The sequence below is a fragment of the Sus scrofa genome, chromosome 17, assembly GCF_000003025.6.
Source record: "Sus scrofa isolate TJ Tabasco breed Duroc chromosome 17, Sscrofa11.1, whole genome shotgun sequence".
Classification (NCBI taxonomy): Eukaryota; Metazoa; Chordata; class Mammalia; order Artiodactyla; family Suidae; genus Sus; species Sus scrofa.
The window spans coordinates 24842865-24859463 of NC_010459.5; the positions used below are offsets into that span (position 1 = coordinate 24842865).

Sequence of the window (16599 nt, forward strand, 5' to 3'; positions counted from 1 at the left end):
TCTACACTGTTGGTAGGAATGTAAATTGGTGCAGCAACTACAGAAAACAGTATGGAGGTTCCTCAGAAACACTTAAAATAGAGTTACCATGTGATCCTGCAATCACACTCCTGGGCATTTATCCAGATAAAACTCTAATTTGAAAAGATACATGCAACACAATGGTCATAGTAGTACTATTCACAATAGCCAAGTCATGAAAGTAACCTAAATGTCCATCAACGGGGCTGAATGGATCAAGATGTGGTATATATATATATACATACATATACACACACACACAATAGAATACCATTCAGCCATCAAAAATATGAAGTAATGCCATTTTCAGCAACATGAATGAGCATAGAAATTACCGTACTAAGTGAAGGAAGTCTGAAAGACAAATACCATGTGATGTGGCTTAGATATGGAATCTAAAATGGACACAAATGAACTTATCTATGAAACAGAAACAGACTCACAGACACAGAGAACAGACTGGTTGCTTAGGGAGAGGCTGGGTTGGGGAGGGATGGAGTAGGAGTTTGGGATTAGCAGACTATTATATATAGAATGGATAAACAAGGACCTACTGTATAGCACAGGGAACTATAGTGAATATCCCATAATAAACCATGATGGAAAAGAAAACCAAATTTAAAAAATAATCTCATGTCTTAAGAATATAAGTAGTCCCTTATAATTCACTACTGGCTGAAATATGTTGTTGATTAAATATTTTTGAGGAAGATGAGAAACTGTATTATTTGGAGCCAGCTGTCTGTTTAGTTTGGAGCATTTGCAAAGAAATGGGTAAATATCTATAGTAGCTAAGTTTCTTCCTAGTTGGTGTCAACAGCGTCAGAAGCACGGTTCATTTGCTGACCTCAATTAGTAAATTCCCCAAAATGCTATTTGTCAACTACATAAAATGGAAGAAGGAAGTTATACTAGTCAGGATAGGCTAGGTTATGATGCAGTGATGAACAATCCCCAGACCTCATGGTTTGATCACAAATGATTTGTTTATGATGCATGCTCATTACTCATAAATGGAGGGGTTTGCTCCATGTTATCTTCACTCAGAGACCCAGGCTGGTCACAGTAGCAAGAGAGAGGGTGCAAATGAAGAATCATCATTCACTCTTAAAGCTAGAAGTGAAAGGTAATTATGCTCAAGTTGTTTTAACCCACAAGTCACAGGAATTGGTCTAAATTCAATGCATACTTGAACACAGAAAACTAAGTACTTATGAACAACTGCAAAATTAATCAGAACAGTGATAGAGATTTCTTCGTTCTCAAATTCTAAGCTCATTAGCAAGATATTCTGCATGAAGACAAAAGCAAAGAAAATAATAAAATATAACAATCTCAGGACACATGTTGAAAATTTTAAGTATGTAATGTTAGGAACAAAATATTTGGGGGAAAAAAAAGATCATATAATTCATGTTTTTTTATCAATGAGGTTCACGCACTTTCAGTGACTTGGCCAAGATCACACAGCTAGTGTGCAGTGGCCTTCTCACTTCTACTCTAGTCATCTTTGAAGTAGGAGTCCAGCAAAGATAGAATTTAAAAAGAACAACAGTAAAAAAATGCACAGCTTGCAAGTGAATTATTCTGTGTTAAAAAAAATTATTATTTCTTCATTCAGCTGGTAAGAAAGTAATTCCCACTTTTATTATAATGGGAATAAAGTCAAATCACCATTCAGAGACCCATGTGCTTTGCTGTAAACCTGAGCAATTCAGACAGATAAGTAATTGTCTGTTACTTTCTCCAAGAGTTTATCCTTCAGTAAAGCCTCAAGGTAAAACCCTAAATATTTCTTAGATAGTTAAGCTATTTTGCCAATCAACTCGATGATGATTTCTTTCCCCTGCCGAAAATATTCAAGCATTTCCTGAGCTAGACTTATAGCATACAGTAATTTGCTATAGAGTTTCCAGTGTCTATTTAAAGAAGGAAAAAACAGCATCATAAAACTATTTATGATAACACCGATAAAGGCAGTAGCATATAACTTATTCCTTTAAGTCTCTCACAGGTCTGAAATGCAAAGCCATAATAATATGTAGAAAAATAACTTGAAGTTTAGAGCACATACACAAAAGTTTATTCCCAGGAGACCAAACTAATGTATATTTGGGCATGAAAACCAAATTATAGGAGTTCCCGTCGTGGCGCAGTGGTTAACGAATCCGACTAGGAACCATGAGGGTGCGGGTTCGATCCCTGCCCTTGCTCAGTGGGTTAACGATCCGGAGTTGCCATGAGCTGTGGTGTAGGTTGCAGACGCGGCTTGGATCCAGCGTTGCTGTGGCTCTGGCGTAGGCCGGCAGCTACAGCTCCGATTAGACCCCTAGCCTGGGAACCTCCATATGCCGCGGGAGCGGCCCAAAGAAATAGCAAAAAGACAAAAAAAAAAAAAAAAAAAAAAAATTATAAACATGTGCAAAATTTCTTAATTTGTTTAATAAAAGTAAAACCTGCTGGCATTATGTATGTAAGTACTAATGAAGACACAGCAAGAGGTAGGCAGTGTATAATGGATCAACTTTGGGGTTGCTTGATGGCCACTGGCCATGTGGGATGTCTACAAGACATCCCTGTTCTTTTTTTTTTTTTTCTGTCTTTTTGCCATTTCTCGGGCCGCTCCCATGGGATATGGAGGTTCCCAGGCTAGGCGTCTAATAAGAACAATAGCTGCCGGCCTATGCCAGAGCCACAGCAACTCGGGATCCGAGCCGCATCTGCAACCTACATCACAGCTCACGCCAACACCAGATCCTTAATCCACTGAGTGGAGGAGAGGGATCGAACCAGCAGCCTCATGGTTCCTAGTCAGATTCGTTAACCACTGAGCCACAACAGGAACTCCAAGATATCCCTGTTCTAAGAGTAGGTATCTCCTGGAAATGGTCTCCTTTATGCCTGTTCTCCTGAAAGCCCCATAATCATCCACATACCTGGGCCACCAATAAATGGATAAGTGGTGCCTTTCAAAGTAGATCAGTATTCCCTATGCATTTCATTGAAGTAGACTTCATTCCATCCTTAAGAGCAAAATCATGCAGAGAGAAATCCCTCATGTGCAGACATTGACAACAAATATGTCTCCTGCCTGGGCCTTTAAAGTGATCCAGTTAGCTGCAGAGTTCAGAATTTCTGGAATAGCAACAAAATCTGTGCTTTTTCTCCTGAGAGCAGAAGCATCAGCTCTTCTGTGAATGGGAAGGCAGTGGGGAGGGCCATATCCCTGACATGATGTAGATCACATATGTCCTAATAAGGTCCCACTTGCAAATCACTCACTGAGTGTCCTCATGGATTTTAGTCAGATTCTCTTCCGCTGAGCCATGAAACGAACTCCTAGGTTTTCCTTTTTAACACTTAGACATTTTAAAAAGTGCTTTCATACCTGTTGCCATCTTGAATCCCCAAGAACCCCATGGAGCAGGCCAACAAGATTCTTCTTCCCTGAGTAGAGTGGGGGAAATTCAAACTCAGAACAATGGAGTGAGTCACCCAGACCCTTAAAGAAAGTTGGGAATGAAGCAACTCGAGAGATTCAGCCCTTGCTCCTTAGTTTTCTGTCTCATACATTTCCCTCTTGAATCCTGATTCTTCAATATGAACAATCCATGAATCACCCCTGAAACTCGCATGTATGTAAAGGTGGAAAAAATTTCTGTGTTAATCAATGACCATTGGATAATGGATTATGTGTTGCAGAAACTACTGAGGACCATAAACCTGAGAGCTCTGAGCTGCGTGGGTGGTGGGGGCACCAGCAGATGTCTGTCCAGCCACTGCATCCAGGGAAAAGGGAGCAGCCCCGAGAGAGGATAACACAGAATGCTCCGTCATTAGGCTAGCCAGGGTATTCTTGCTATATTCATCTTTGACTCTCTGATGCCTTGCAAAATGGGCCCTACACATGTTTTTGTTGGACTAAATCATCTATATTTGGAATTTCACAATATGCTTTCAAAGCAGGCAGTTCGGAAATAATTATCTTTACTTGGCAAATGAGGGAAATAATACTAAAGGAAATTAAATGGCAAGTTTACAGCTGGTCAGTATCCAAATCTGGGCTTTTCCCCAGAACTCAGTGAACTCAAAGAAGGGTCTCCCCTCCCCCTGGCTTATGTGAATTCTGTGGGAATCCCTGCTGGTCTCTTTTCCAACCAAGGTCAGCACGGGTACTCCATAATCTCTTCATTGATTACATAACATTTGCCCCTAATAATCTTCAGTTCGATTCTTGTTATTCAAAAGCAGACACTGAAAACCTTTGGGACCCTTGTGGTCAATGGGATTGTGGGGTGAGAAGTAAAAACCAGGCCCTCAGTGCAAAGGTCCATGGCATCAAATGCTTGTGTGCTTTGAACAAGACCCTTCACCTAATAAGCCTCCTATTTCCTTAATTGTAAAAGAGAACAAGAGTTTTCCATCCACTTTGAGCTCTAGAAGTCTCTGGCAATTCTCCCTTTGCCATTTCATTCCTGCATTATGCATCTATTCAGGTAGGTCTTAAGAAACTGGAAATACATGTTCTTTTACTTCCATCCTCATGATGAAAAAGTCTAATTTCATTACCTGTAAGATTCCCCAGCTGAGATGCATGGCCATAAACTTCAACCACTTTCTGGATTAATCCAGAGAAGAGCAAGGGACCTCATCTTGACAGCACACAACTATCTTGGTCCTGAATCACTTCTGTGCTTTTTTTTTCTTTTTTTTTTTTTTTTTTTTTTTTTTTTTTTTTTTTTGTCTTTTTGCCTTTTCTTGAGCCGCTTCTGCGGCACGTGGAGGTTCCCAGGCTAGGGGTCTAATTGGAGCTACAGCTGCCGGCCTACGCCAGAGCCACAGCAATGCGGGATCCAAGCCACGTCTGCGACCTACACCACAGCTCACAGTAACGCTGGATCCTTAACCCACTGAGCAAGGCCAGGAATCAAACCCGCAACCTCATGGTTCCTAGTCGGATTCACTAACCACTGCGCCGTGACAGGAACTCCCACTTCTGTGCTTTTTAAGTACGTTTCCTTCACCCTAAAAATTGCAGGGGGACCCAAAGGCACCTTTTGTCAAGGATCTGGCAGCCCAGCAGAGTGAGCATTTCCAGATCCTGCAAGTACTCCATCATGGACTTGCCAGATGCTGAGTGATGGGGTGATGTGAGCACAAGTATCATTTTAAGGACTTTCAGTCGCTGGATCCAGCATGGGGGCAGGGGGAGGCAAGAAATCCAGAGCCTTTTAGAGATTCTCCCACAGCCCTAGCTCAGTCCCTAGGGGTGACTGCTTCCACTGACCCCCCTCACAGCTACATTGACTCCACACCTTTGGAAAGGGGGTGACCAGACACACCCCAGTCAATCCCACCTCCTCCCAGGTACCCATCCACATTATCCAAGAGCGCTGGAGACCAGGACACACCCTCTACTGGTTTAACTTTACAAAAATGCATATGACTCAGCAACTCCTATTTACAGGAATGCTTTGCTTATTAGCTAAAAGCCAAACAAGAGCCACTTTCTCATCATTGATGTGGCATAAATAAATAAAAGTCTGCTTAAGAAATCCTACAGAACTCACAGCATTGTGACTTTACCCTGAAATTATAGTCACACAACAATCTGGGAGGTCCCCCCCAACCCAATTCTGCCACGGTAGTGATTATCTAACTAGATGTATCATTTATGTCTTATTAATTCCAAATGCCTATATCTTAGTTTATTTTTATCAGTTTACTAATAAGCATCGGTAAGTTGGGGTAGAGGACAGAGACCTTTTGGTGTCTTTTGGGGTAATTTCCATGTTCCATGCATAACTGATTCTCAGAGCACTAGTGTTCACACTCTGATCTCGCTCTCTCTTTTTTGTTCAATAAGGATTTTTAAAGTTTATTTATTTATTCAAGTATAAATACTAATACAATGTTGTATTAGTTTCAAGTGAACAGCAAAGTGTTTCAGTTATACATATACACGTATATATACATATATATACATATACATATATATACATACATTATTATATATTCTTTTTCAGATTCTTTTCCATTATAGATCATTAGAAGATATTGAACATAGTCCCCTGTGCTCTACAGTAGGTCATTGTTGTTTACCTATTTTATATACAGTAGTGTGTATCTGTACTTCTACCTCTCTTTGATGGTCTCTGTCATTTGTCCTAGTTCTAGGTCCAGTGTGACGTCTCATTATTCTTATATAGTAGATTGGATTGTTGTGACACTCCTTTGTTCCCCCTCCCACTGTTAAATTCTACATCTACCCACTTTGTCATGTGCACTAGACAGAGTATCTTGATGGTGGATTTGGCCCAATGATTGCTTTGGCCAACATAATCTGAGCAGAGGCTTTGCATGTGCTGCCCAGCTGGGCCTGTAGCCACCACAGGCAGGGGATGCCCACAGAGCTGCTGTCTCTGATGAGCCTGGACCCTAGAATGAAGACACATGATCCGACTTGAACCCAACCCACGGCTCTAGGTAGAGCTGTCCAACTGACTTGAAGCCACCTCGGCAAGAAAAGAAACCTCTGTGGTTGTTAACTGATAGAAGTTCTGATGTTTGGGGGCAGTGTTACTGCAGTCAGAATGATTAATGCACATTTCCAGGAGACACACCTCGAATCTAAATACTGGGAGGCCTCTGTTAGAGATTATAACCAAAAGCAATTGTTCCCTAGAAGACAAGGCCAATTGGACACACTTAGAAAATAAATTTGAGTGGCCCTCAAACTAGCAGCCAAGCAATTCCTGCTTAAACATTAACCATTTGCCTGTAAGTCTGAAGGTTACAGAGCCCCAGCAGAATATAAACATTCATAGACATGGGCCCCATATTTTGTGCTGTCATCATTAAGCGGGTTGCAGAAAGCATGGATCCCATGAGAGAAGGCACTTTTATAACACAACGTCTTCCTTTCACCTCCTGATGATTATAGGTTCAAAACAAGACCTGTTTGGTAAGCAGACAGCTTGCTAGAGTTAGAGCATATGCTGACATGCTTTGGAATATATGCTAACACACATTGCAGTATATGCTGACATGCATTGCCACGCCAGCTGCATTGTATGCAATCTCCTGACTTTTCTCTCCTGCTTAACAGAGGTCAAAACTAAGCTATTAAAACATGGATATCATTATCAAATACATGCTGTTACTAGGTGTCAATCCTTACATCAGTTCCTTTCAGCAATTCTATAAACTAGAGACAATTGGAATTCCCATTTTGCAGATGAGGACATAAGGCTCAGATGGGTTAAGTAACTTGCCAGGAGCCACACAGCTAGTTTGCAACCTTCAATCCAGGTCTTTCTGAGTCCAGAGAAACCCCTACCTCTAGCATCTGCCCACCTATTTGCCATCACGCTTCTTCCGTCTCCAGTGCTGGGTAATTTGCTAGGCACCTAAGGCCAGTGCTTGAGGCCTATCGGGCTCCACAAATCTATCTACCTCTGGGCCCAAACATTCCTTTGCTGGCAGACAACAATGACAAGGACACAGTAGTGGTCACATAACCTCTAACTTTCAATGGAAATAAATACAAACCAATCATACCTCATGGTGAAACTTCCCACATGTCAGTACCATGTTGGCATGGAAGGTAACTGGGGCACAGAAGCAGCTACAAATCTCCCTTTGAGGAAGGTATCTTTTGGAGTAATTCTACTGGGATAAATCCACTGACCCTCGGGGTCAAATTTTAGCAAAAACTAAATGAAATATACCTACTGAGAAATCCTGGCAAGTCAGTTGTCCTCTTCCCCAGCACTGTCGTGAAGGTGTCTTGAATTTGACCAACTCTTGATCCACGGTCAAGAAGCACCCCTCAGAGGGAACCAAAGGATGACAAGAAGCATGAGCTTTCCTCCCAGTTTTCCACACACAAATGCTTCCTTTTTGGAAGTGAGTTCTGCAAGTGATGGAAAGAACACAGACCCTGGAGTCAGGACTGCCTATAAATACCAACTCAGCCATTTCCTTGAGTGGCCCTGGGCAATCTAATGCCTTCATATCACTATAAGCTTCAGTTTTCTCTCCTACAAATGGGGGATAATGTCTTAAGTGAGGTTTCCTCAAAGCATATCCTGAGACTAGGATGCGTATGATTAAGGAAGGGCTCCCAGGAGAAAGTGGAAATTGAGTGGGGGAAGTGGGGGAGAAAAATGGATGAAGCTGAGCAGAAGTGTCATTTCAGGCCAAAGTCCTGCAAAGGGCAGCTCCAACCTGACCCCAGAGGGGCTCTGAGCTGTAGGTGATGCCTGTGTTGGCCACACCCAGAGGTGCTTTCATGTCTCTGCACCTGTTAGTCACTGGTTAAGGGCTGTGGGAAAGACAGTGGATGAAAATTCTGCAGTGCTTACATCTCTGCAAAGCAAGCTCCACCAGGCTGAGAGAAGGCCTATGAAAAAACAGACACACTTGCTTGCTGCTGGAAGCGAGAGCACACCCAAGCCTGGGGGTGGGCACAAAAGGCAAAATGGGTGAAAAGGGTTCCAAGGGGATCTGGGAGGGTCAACATTTTTCACTACAAATAATAGTACTTCTCTTTTTGGATCTATCTCTCTATCATCTCTCTAATCTATCACCTATCTGTTATCTATCTACTTATCGATCATCCATTATCTATCATCTATTTGTTATCCATCTGTCTATTATCTATCAACCTATCTATCCATCCATCCATCATCTATCCTTATCTACCTACTCTATCTTCTGTCATCTATCTACCCATCTATGTCCTGACCTGTCACATTGAAGACACTTGATAAATAATCTGTGCTAATGTTATTATTATTATTATTGTAATTTTGTTCATAAATTTGCCCATAAAATCTTCCCCCCATGGCCTCACTAGGTTCACAGGTCCCATTTACTCTCCGTTGTGAAGCCCACGTGCTCCATCTGCCAGCCAGGTGGAGATCCTGCCAATTTCACATTATGGGCTTTCTCTATTCGGCACTGTGTTTGTCACCCAGTCTCTTGGGGCTCTCCCCTACTCAGGCTGGCCAGGCCCCATTGGCGGGCTGTTTATGAGAGAAGCAGGTGGTCCAGGGCTCAGGATTGAGACTGCTCTCTCGGCTCAGCTGAGAGGCCTCCAGCAGGGCTTGCCCGCCCTGAAATCCTCTCTCATTAAATAAACCCTCCTGGCCTTTTTAAGTTTTGCCTATTCATCTCCCCCCTACTAAGGGCCAGGGATTTCTTGGAATGACCCATGGTCACAAAAGGGCTTCTTGTCCCTTTATTCCTAAGATCCTACCCTCAACGGTCCCAGTGCAGCCCTCTCTCCCCAGGGGGCCCCAGACCCCCTTCCCCCACAAAAACAATGCAGCCTGGCCTTTGCTTCATTCATCTTTCCTAACAATTGGCCTTTTCCTTGTGCCAGCCAAGAGAGCCCATGTGCAAAGGGGCCTCCCCTCTGGGACTAATCCTCTAGGTTAAAAGATGGTGCTTGGCTCCAAAGCACCCCCCTTCCATTCATCCACTCACCAGAGACCATCTTCTCACGGGACCAGACAGCCCCTGCAGCCACGCTACTCCAGGCCTCATTTTCTGGATGTCTGTCATGACTGAAATGAATCTAGGCAGGGCCCCTGTTACAAGAGTGGAGGCAAATATCCAATTCAATTTGCTTTCCCCTGAGATTTCCCAGGAGTCAGGCCAAATGAGATAATCAATGATGATTTCAGGGCTTGGCCTGCTTGGTGGAGTCATGGTGTTAAAAGGAGGGATGGTTTCTGCTTCACTGCTCACCCAAGTCGGGGGCTAATTCAGGCAGGTCCATGGCTTTTCTCGGCAGTTCTCAGCCATAAGCCGTATGCACTGTGATGAGAACATGATCGCATTGGGGAAGGGGTGGGTGCAGAAGTGATTGGTCCTCTTACACAAGAAAAGAGAATTCATTTTTGCTTCTCCTCCCACCTCGGAACAATAACAACAGAAATTTATTGAGCATCTGGAGCAAGAGAAAGGAGGCTGTTGGAACCAAGGATGCTGAAGGAATGTAATCGGGCTGGGATCAACTTTCCTCCTTTCATAGAGAGCTAGTCAATGCCTTTGTCTAATCCAATCAAAAAGAAAGAATTCAATAACTTGTCGCTTAACCGGAGAGGACCAGTTTCTGCCTGGCTGATTGTTCTGAAAGATCACAGCACCCAGGCAGGAAAGCAGTGGCAAATAGCTCACGGGAACCAAAGGGACCCTCCAGATTCTCCCACACCCTCCCTGTGGTTCCTCTTTCTTGCCTCTTCTAGTCTTGTACCAGCACCCTGGGGATGGGGGCCTCCCTGGGCTCTGGACACTTGACAGAGGCTGTGGCTCAAAGCAGAGATGTGATTATGTATTAGTTACCTATTGCTGCATAACAAATCACCCCAAAATGTAGGCGCTGAAAGTCACAAACATGTACTGTCACAGAGTTCCTGTGGGTTAGAAATCCAGGAGCATCTCGGTCACGTAGTTCCACTGAGGGGCCTCTCACAAGTCAACAGGCTGGGTGTCAGCAGAGGCTGTGCCATTTCAAGGGCTGGCTTGGGGAGGATCAGCCCTGACTTCATACAATCCCATGGCCATTGGTAGGAAGCCTCAGCAGATTAGCTTCACCCATGGGGGTGTTTGCCACAAGCTGGCAGCTGGATCTTCCCAGAGTTGGTAACTTGAAAGAGAGGGGGAGAAAGCACAGTGGAAGCCACAGGCTTTTTGTAACCTAGCCTCATAAGTTATATTTGCCCTATTCTATTGGTTAGAAGCGAGCCAATATGGCCAGGTCCCCATGAAGGGAAGAGGATTACAAGAGGGCACACCACCAGGAGGAGGAATCACTGGAGACAGTCTTAGAGGCCACTGTGCTGGAAGGGAACCAGCTCCCTTGGAGAGGTGGTCTGAACATGAAAATAGAAGGGTGTTGCCCTGTTAGGCCCTGAGTTCTTATATGTCTGAGGCAAACTCCAGTGGGGGCTTCATTTCCATGGTGCAGTGTTATCTCTGCCTCCAGGGAAGAAGGAAGGGGTGTCTGCATGTACAAAGAATTGGTCCAGATGCTCAAGGTCACCCACCCACATGGTAGAACAAAAACCATGGGTTGCATCCTGACCATATCACACTAGGGGTTGCCTGTGCCTCCATCCCAAGGATTCAGGGCCACTTTAAGAGAAAAGATTTTGCTGTGATCATCTTGATACACTTAGTACATGCCTGACCCATGGCACACAGTTGGTGAAAGCTGCTAAATTCTTATATTCAGTAAATACTGATCAAATTCCTACTGTGTGCCTCCTTTGAGGTCACAGCAGGGGATAAGTCACATGAATTTCTACCTTTAGCTTGCTTATATTCTACTCAGAGTGATATGCAATAAACAGAAACAAGTACAATATAGAGTATATGGGAAGGTTATAGATGCTCTGCAGAAATATAACACAGGAAAAGGGCATGAAAAGTAGCAGTTTTATGGATGCTGACATCTGAGCAAAGACTTGAAGGTAGAGAGGGATTTAGCTAAGCGTTCAAGGCACAGGAATCAGCCAGTGCAAAGGCCCTGAGGCAGGGGTACCTGTTTCATTTGAGGAAGAGCAACAAGGCCAGAGTGGCTGTAGCTGTGTGAACAAGGGAGCTCCTTTTAGAAGATGACATTGAAGAAACAGTGGGTGATTCAGTTTTTGTAGAGCTTTGCAGGCCAGAGGACGGATTTCAGCTTTTACTCTGAGGGAGGTGGGAAACTAGGGGAGTTTGAACAGAGGAGTGACAGGGCCAACGTAGGCTTTAAAAGGATTGATTTAACTGTTCAATTCAGTGAAAGAAGAACTGTGGGGAGTTATGAGTGAAAGGAGTTAGGAGGCAATAACAATAACCCAGATGACAAATGATGGGGGCTTGGAGCAGGTGTAAGAAGTGGTTAGACTCTGGGTATGCTCTGAGTGGCATTTTCTTTTTCTTTTTCTTCTTTTTTTTTCTTTTTTATGCCCACTCCTGCAGCATATAGAAGTTTCTGGGCTAGGGATCCAATTGGAGCTGTAGCTTCTGATCTATGCCACAGCCACTGCAACCCCAGATCTGAGGTGCCTCTGAGACCTATACCGCAGCTTACAGCAATGCCAGATCCTCAACCCACTGAGTGAGCCATGGATCAAACCCCTGTCCTCATGCAGCAGGAACTCCCTGAGTGACATTTTCTAACAGATTCCACGTGATGTGTGAAAGAAGATGAAGACATAAGGGGTCCCAAGCTACTCCAAGACTTGGGTACTGAGCATCTGGGAGGGAGGACTTATGTTGGCTGGGGGGAGTTCTGTGGGGGGCTCGGGTGTGTGGGTGGCCTGGAGCACTGAAGGATATGTTGACTTTGGTATTTCCATTAGCAGAGATTTTGAGGAAGCAGTGGGATTCTTGAGGCTGGAATCCATGGGGGAGGTGTGGGCTAGAAGTATAGATTGGAAGGAATCCACAAACTTGAGCACATTATTTTACTCTTTTGATTTTACTTTCCTCCACAGTAAATTGGGGTGAAAGGGGGATATTAGTGAGATATTCGACTAGATGATCTATAATCCTTCGAAGTGCTAACATTGGCCATTTATCTCAAAGACAACTGAGCCGCCACACTGGTCACCTCATTGGCTTTCTGCTTTTGCTTGTCCTCTCTACTTTTTTTTTTTTTTTTTTCTTTTGAGGGCACATGGAAGTTCCCAGGCTAGGAGTTGAATTGGAGCTACAGCTGCTGGCCTACGCCACAGTCACAGCAACATGGGATCGGAGCCACATCTGTGACCTACACCACAGCTCACAGCAATGGCAGATCCTTAACCTGCTGAGCAAGGCCAGGGATCGAACCTGCATCCTCATTGACACTATGTTTGATTCTTAACCATCTGAGCCACAACGAGAGACCTGGCTGTTATACTTCTGATTCCATTTTCCTGGTTCCTGGAAGACTTGACTCTCTCACACAGAAAGTCCCAGTGCAGCAGGAGAGCCAGCCTATGGCCATGGATGAAGAGCCCAGCTCTCAGTGATCCCAGGCTTCTGGCTAAAGAGGTGGTATAGCCAGAAAATGGGGGTGCGATCGTCCCACCACCCACTGGAAAGCAGGGGCTGCAAAGGGCAAGCACCCAGCCACCCACTGGACAGAGGAAGAGATGACTGATTTTCCAACACTGAACAGGAAGCACTTTGCAGACAGAATTGCCTTGGAAGGAGGATGACTATGTGTCCTTCTCCAGAAGAGCCTGGATTGGTGTCTTTTATTCCAGTGTAATCATTAAGAGCACCCCCTTTTACTACTAAATTGATCCCAGCTTGAAAAATAAATCTTCTAGCCTGTGGACATCATTTCCACCAAATGCCCCCAGTGTCATCTTTCCCCAAGGACATGAACTTTCTGACTTCAGAGCAGTTAGGAATTCATTCAAAATCTGTGGGCCAATCTAGCAACTTAACAAGAGCACTAAATTGGCTTCTTCTTTCTGCTCCTACTGGGGAGGGAGGCACAAGGACCCAGGCAACAATGTACATGTGATCCCCCCCTACTTAGGAATCTCAGGGGTCAGGGAAGCCTTCAAGGTGCCTAGACTTGCCTTCCTTGAGTTCAAAGAACTTCAAAAACCCATAAGGCTGACAGTGTGAATTGTTCAAATATTCCATTCAGTGGGGGGATAAAACCACACTCCCTCATTCTAATTCATTCATGTAATTGCTCATCGATAAACTTTCTTGGAGTTCCCATGTGGCTCAGTAGGTTAAGAACCTGACTAGTGGAGTTCCCATCGTGGTGCAGTGGAAACGAATCCAACTAGGAACCATGAAATTGCAGGTTCGATCCCTGGCCTTCCTCATTGGGTTAAGGATCCAGTGTTGCCACAAGGTATGGTGTGGGTTGCAGACATGGTTCGGATCTGAGATTACTATGGCTGTGGCATAGCTGTAGCTACAATTGGACCCCTCGCCTGGGAACCTCCATGTGCCACAGGTGCGGTCCTAAAAAGCAAAAAAAAAAAGAATCTGACTAGTATCCATGAGGATGAGAGTTCAATCCCTAGCCTCGTCAGTGGGTTAAGGAACTGGCATTATGACAAACTGCGGTGTAGGTTGCAGATGCAGTTCTGATCTCGCATTGCTGGAACTAGCCTGGAACTTCCATTTGCCACAGATGTGGCCCTAAAAAGAAAATAAATAAACCTTTCTTTCCACTTAAGGAACAAATACTTATTAGATGCTTCCTAGCTGCAAAGCATTATCTGTATTAACTCTGTATGAAGAGATTCACATATTAACCTTAACCTTGGGTTGAGCACAGGACACAAACCAGGCAGAACTCTCCCAAAACTGACACAGCAAGTGAAAACAACACAAAAGGTCCAGTTTGGGGAAGGCAATCTGATGATATAAAATCCTCCCAGCCTTCAACCACATTCTGTGCATTTTTTTCACTCTGCAAACATTGTGAAAGTGCCACTTAACCAAGGCTGGCCACTTGACTTACTTTATCTCATTTAATCTTTACAGCTATCCTCCGAAGTCGGTATTACTGCTTCAGCTTTGTCGGCAGGGAGCTGGAGGCTCAGAGAAGTTGGAAGATTTGCTGAAGGCTACGTGGTTGCAGATCAAGAGCTGGAGCCAAGGTCTGTGTACATCTCTTTCCAGATTCCACCTCCACTCAAGGCACAGCGGCCCCAACTCTGCTGAAGGTGACAGTCAGTCCCTGGGAACACACAGCTGAGCCCTTGCTGAAGGAAGGACCACACCCACTTCCTCTCTGGCTAAAAGGCCATGCTGGGACCAGGGTGAGGAGAGTGAAGCACTGGCTCCAGGTGCAAGATTTAAGGAGGCACCAAAAACTTCAATAGCTGAGATAAATCATATTTCAATGCGGTAGTTAAAAAAATATACAACTGACAAATTAGAGCACTTGGGTTGGCTGTCTGTCTTTGTTAATAAGATTTTATGAGAACAGACTTGGGTTGCCAAGAGGGAGAGGGAGGGGGAGGGAATGGGAGGAACTGGGAGTTTGGGGGTAGTAGATGCAAACTATTTCATTTGGAGTGGATAAGCAATGAGATCTTGCTGTGTAGCACAGGGAACTGTAACTAGTCATTTGTGATGGAACATGATGGAGGGTAATATGAAAAAAAGAATTTATATGGATGTATGGCTGGGTCACTTTGCTGTGGAGCAGAAATTGACAGAACATTGTGAATCAACTATAATTAAAAAGAAAAAAAAAAAAGGCATGTCAAGAGGGGTCACATCCACCATCTGTACCTACCTGGTTTTACTCAGGTGGGGGGAAGGGGAGAGATTTTCTTTTAGCCTTTTAGCCTGGAGGACAGAACATTTTTCTGCAAATAAACCCACGTGGGTTGGGTCCTGAACAATTATAAAGAGTGACCCCAGGAGGCAGATTGCTCTCTTATTCCTCTTTGGAGCCCTAGCAACCTCAGTTTTTCAGACAAGTAGCCAGGGCTTGGAGAGTCAGGAAGGAGGGAGGAGCCAAGAGGCTGGAGGGCTGTGCAGATGGCTCCCTGGAGGGATTAACTCATCCACATGCTTTGCACAGAGAGGGACTCAGTGCCACCACTCAGCGCCATAAATGTGATGGGAACTGTAGTTTTGGAGGGTATTTTGGGCCATATCTTCCACATGTGGAAGTTCCTGGGCCAGAAATTGAACCTATGCCACAGCGAGGACCCAAGCCACTGCAGTGACAATGTCAGATCCTTAACCCACTGCTCCACAAGGGAAGCTGGAACTGTGGTTATTTTTAACCTACACACTCTGCGTGCCTGGGCTCCACCATGCAACGACTCCAGTGCCAGTGCCAAGCAATTATTAATGGGAAAAAAGATGCAGGGACCCCCAACAGCCATTTCTAAGCACGGACATCATCACTCCACTTTGAGCTGCACCCGGGGACTCGTAAAAGGAAGACATAATGCTTGTTTGTGGAACTTTTATAGCTAATTGACATTTTTTCAGTGCTCCCCTGACAGCTGTAGTTACTCCTGATTGGAAGGGCTATGGAAAACATCAAGTTATGCACTGCCTCCAGATGGGGCCATATTTCTGATATACCACTGGGGGGAAAAAGAGTAAATAAAAAGCTGTCAAGATAAACACACTCAAAAGTGCTAAAGAGGGGCTGAAATGATTGGCAAAAGCCATCTTCTTTGTCCAAAAATAATGCGTGCTGAGTTCATATGAATTAATGACAGACAGTCTCTGGGACTGTCAGATTGCCTCTCTTTTACCTCAGTCCATGTGACTCTACTTATAGGTCCTAGACTTTTTCCTTGGTGCTAGCATAAGGCAGTACATTGTATTTTGGCTACTTGTTTCATGAGACAAAAATCATCAAAATCAAACTGGGAAATCAAACTAATACTGGAAATTCCACTTTGAGCTCTGGACATATTCACATATGGGAAGATTGGTAACTAGGGTAGCACAAGATACACCATTTGGCTTTGCAGAAACTAATGAGAATCTGTATGGATCCACTTATTCTAGGCTTCAATCTCATTATCTTAACTCAAAAAAGTCACTGATTCTTACAGAATAAATTCATTTGAGAACATTATTTTC

General features: G+C 44.2%; 1 long non-coding RNA gene across 1 annotated transcript; it reads right to left on the reverse strand.

Annotated features, from left to right (window-relative positions):
* Nucleotides 547-12055, reverse strand: LOC102160165. The gene is made up of 3 exons (XR_002339985.1): nt 7756-12055; nt 3410-3468; nt 547-1312 (listed from the first exon to the last, which is right to left on the reverse strand). It is a non-coding gene; the product is annotated as an uncharacterized LOC102160165 (long non-coding RNA).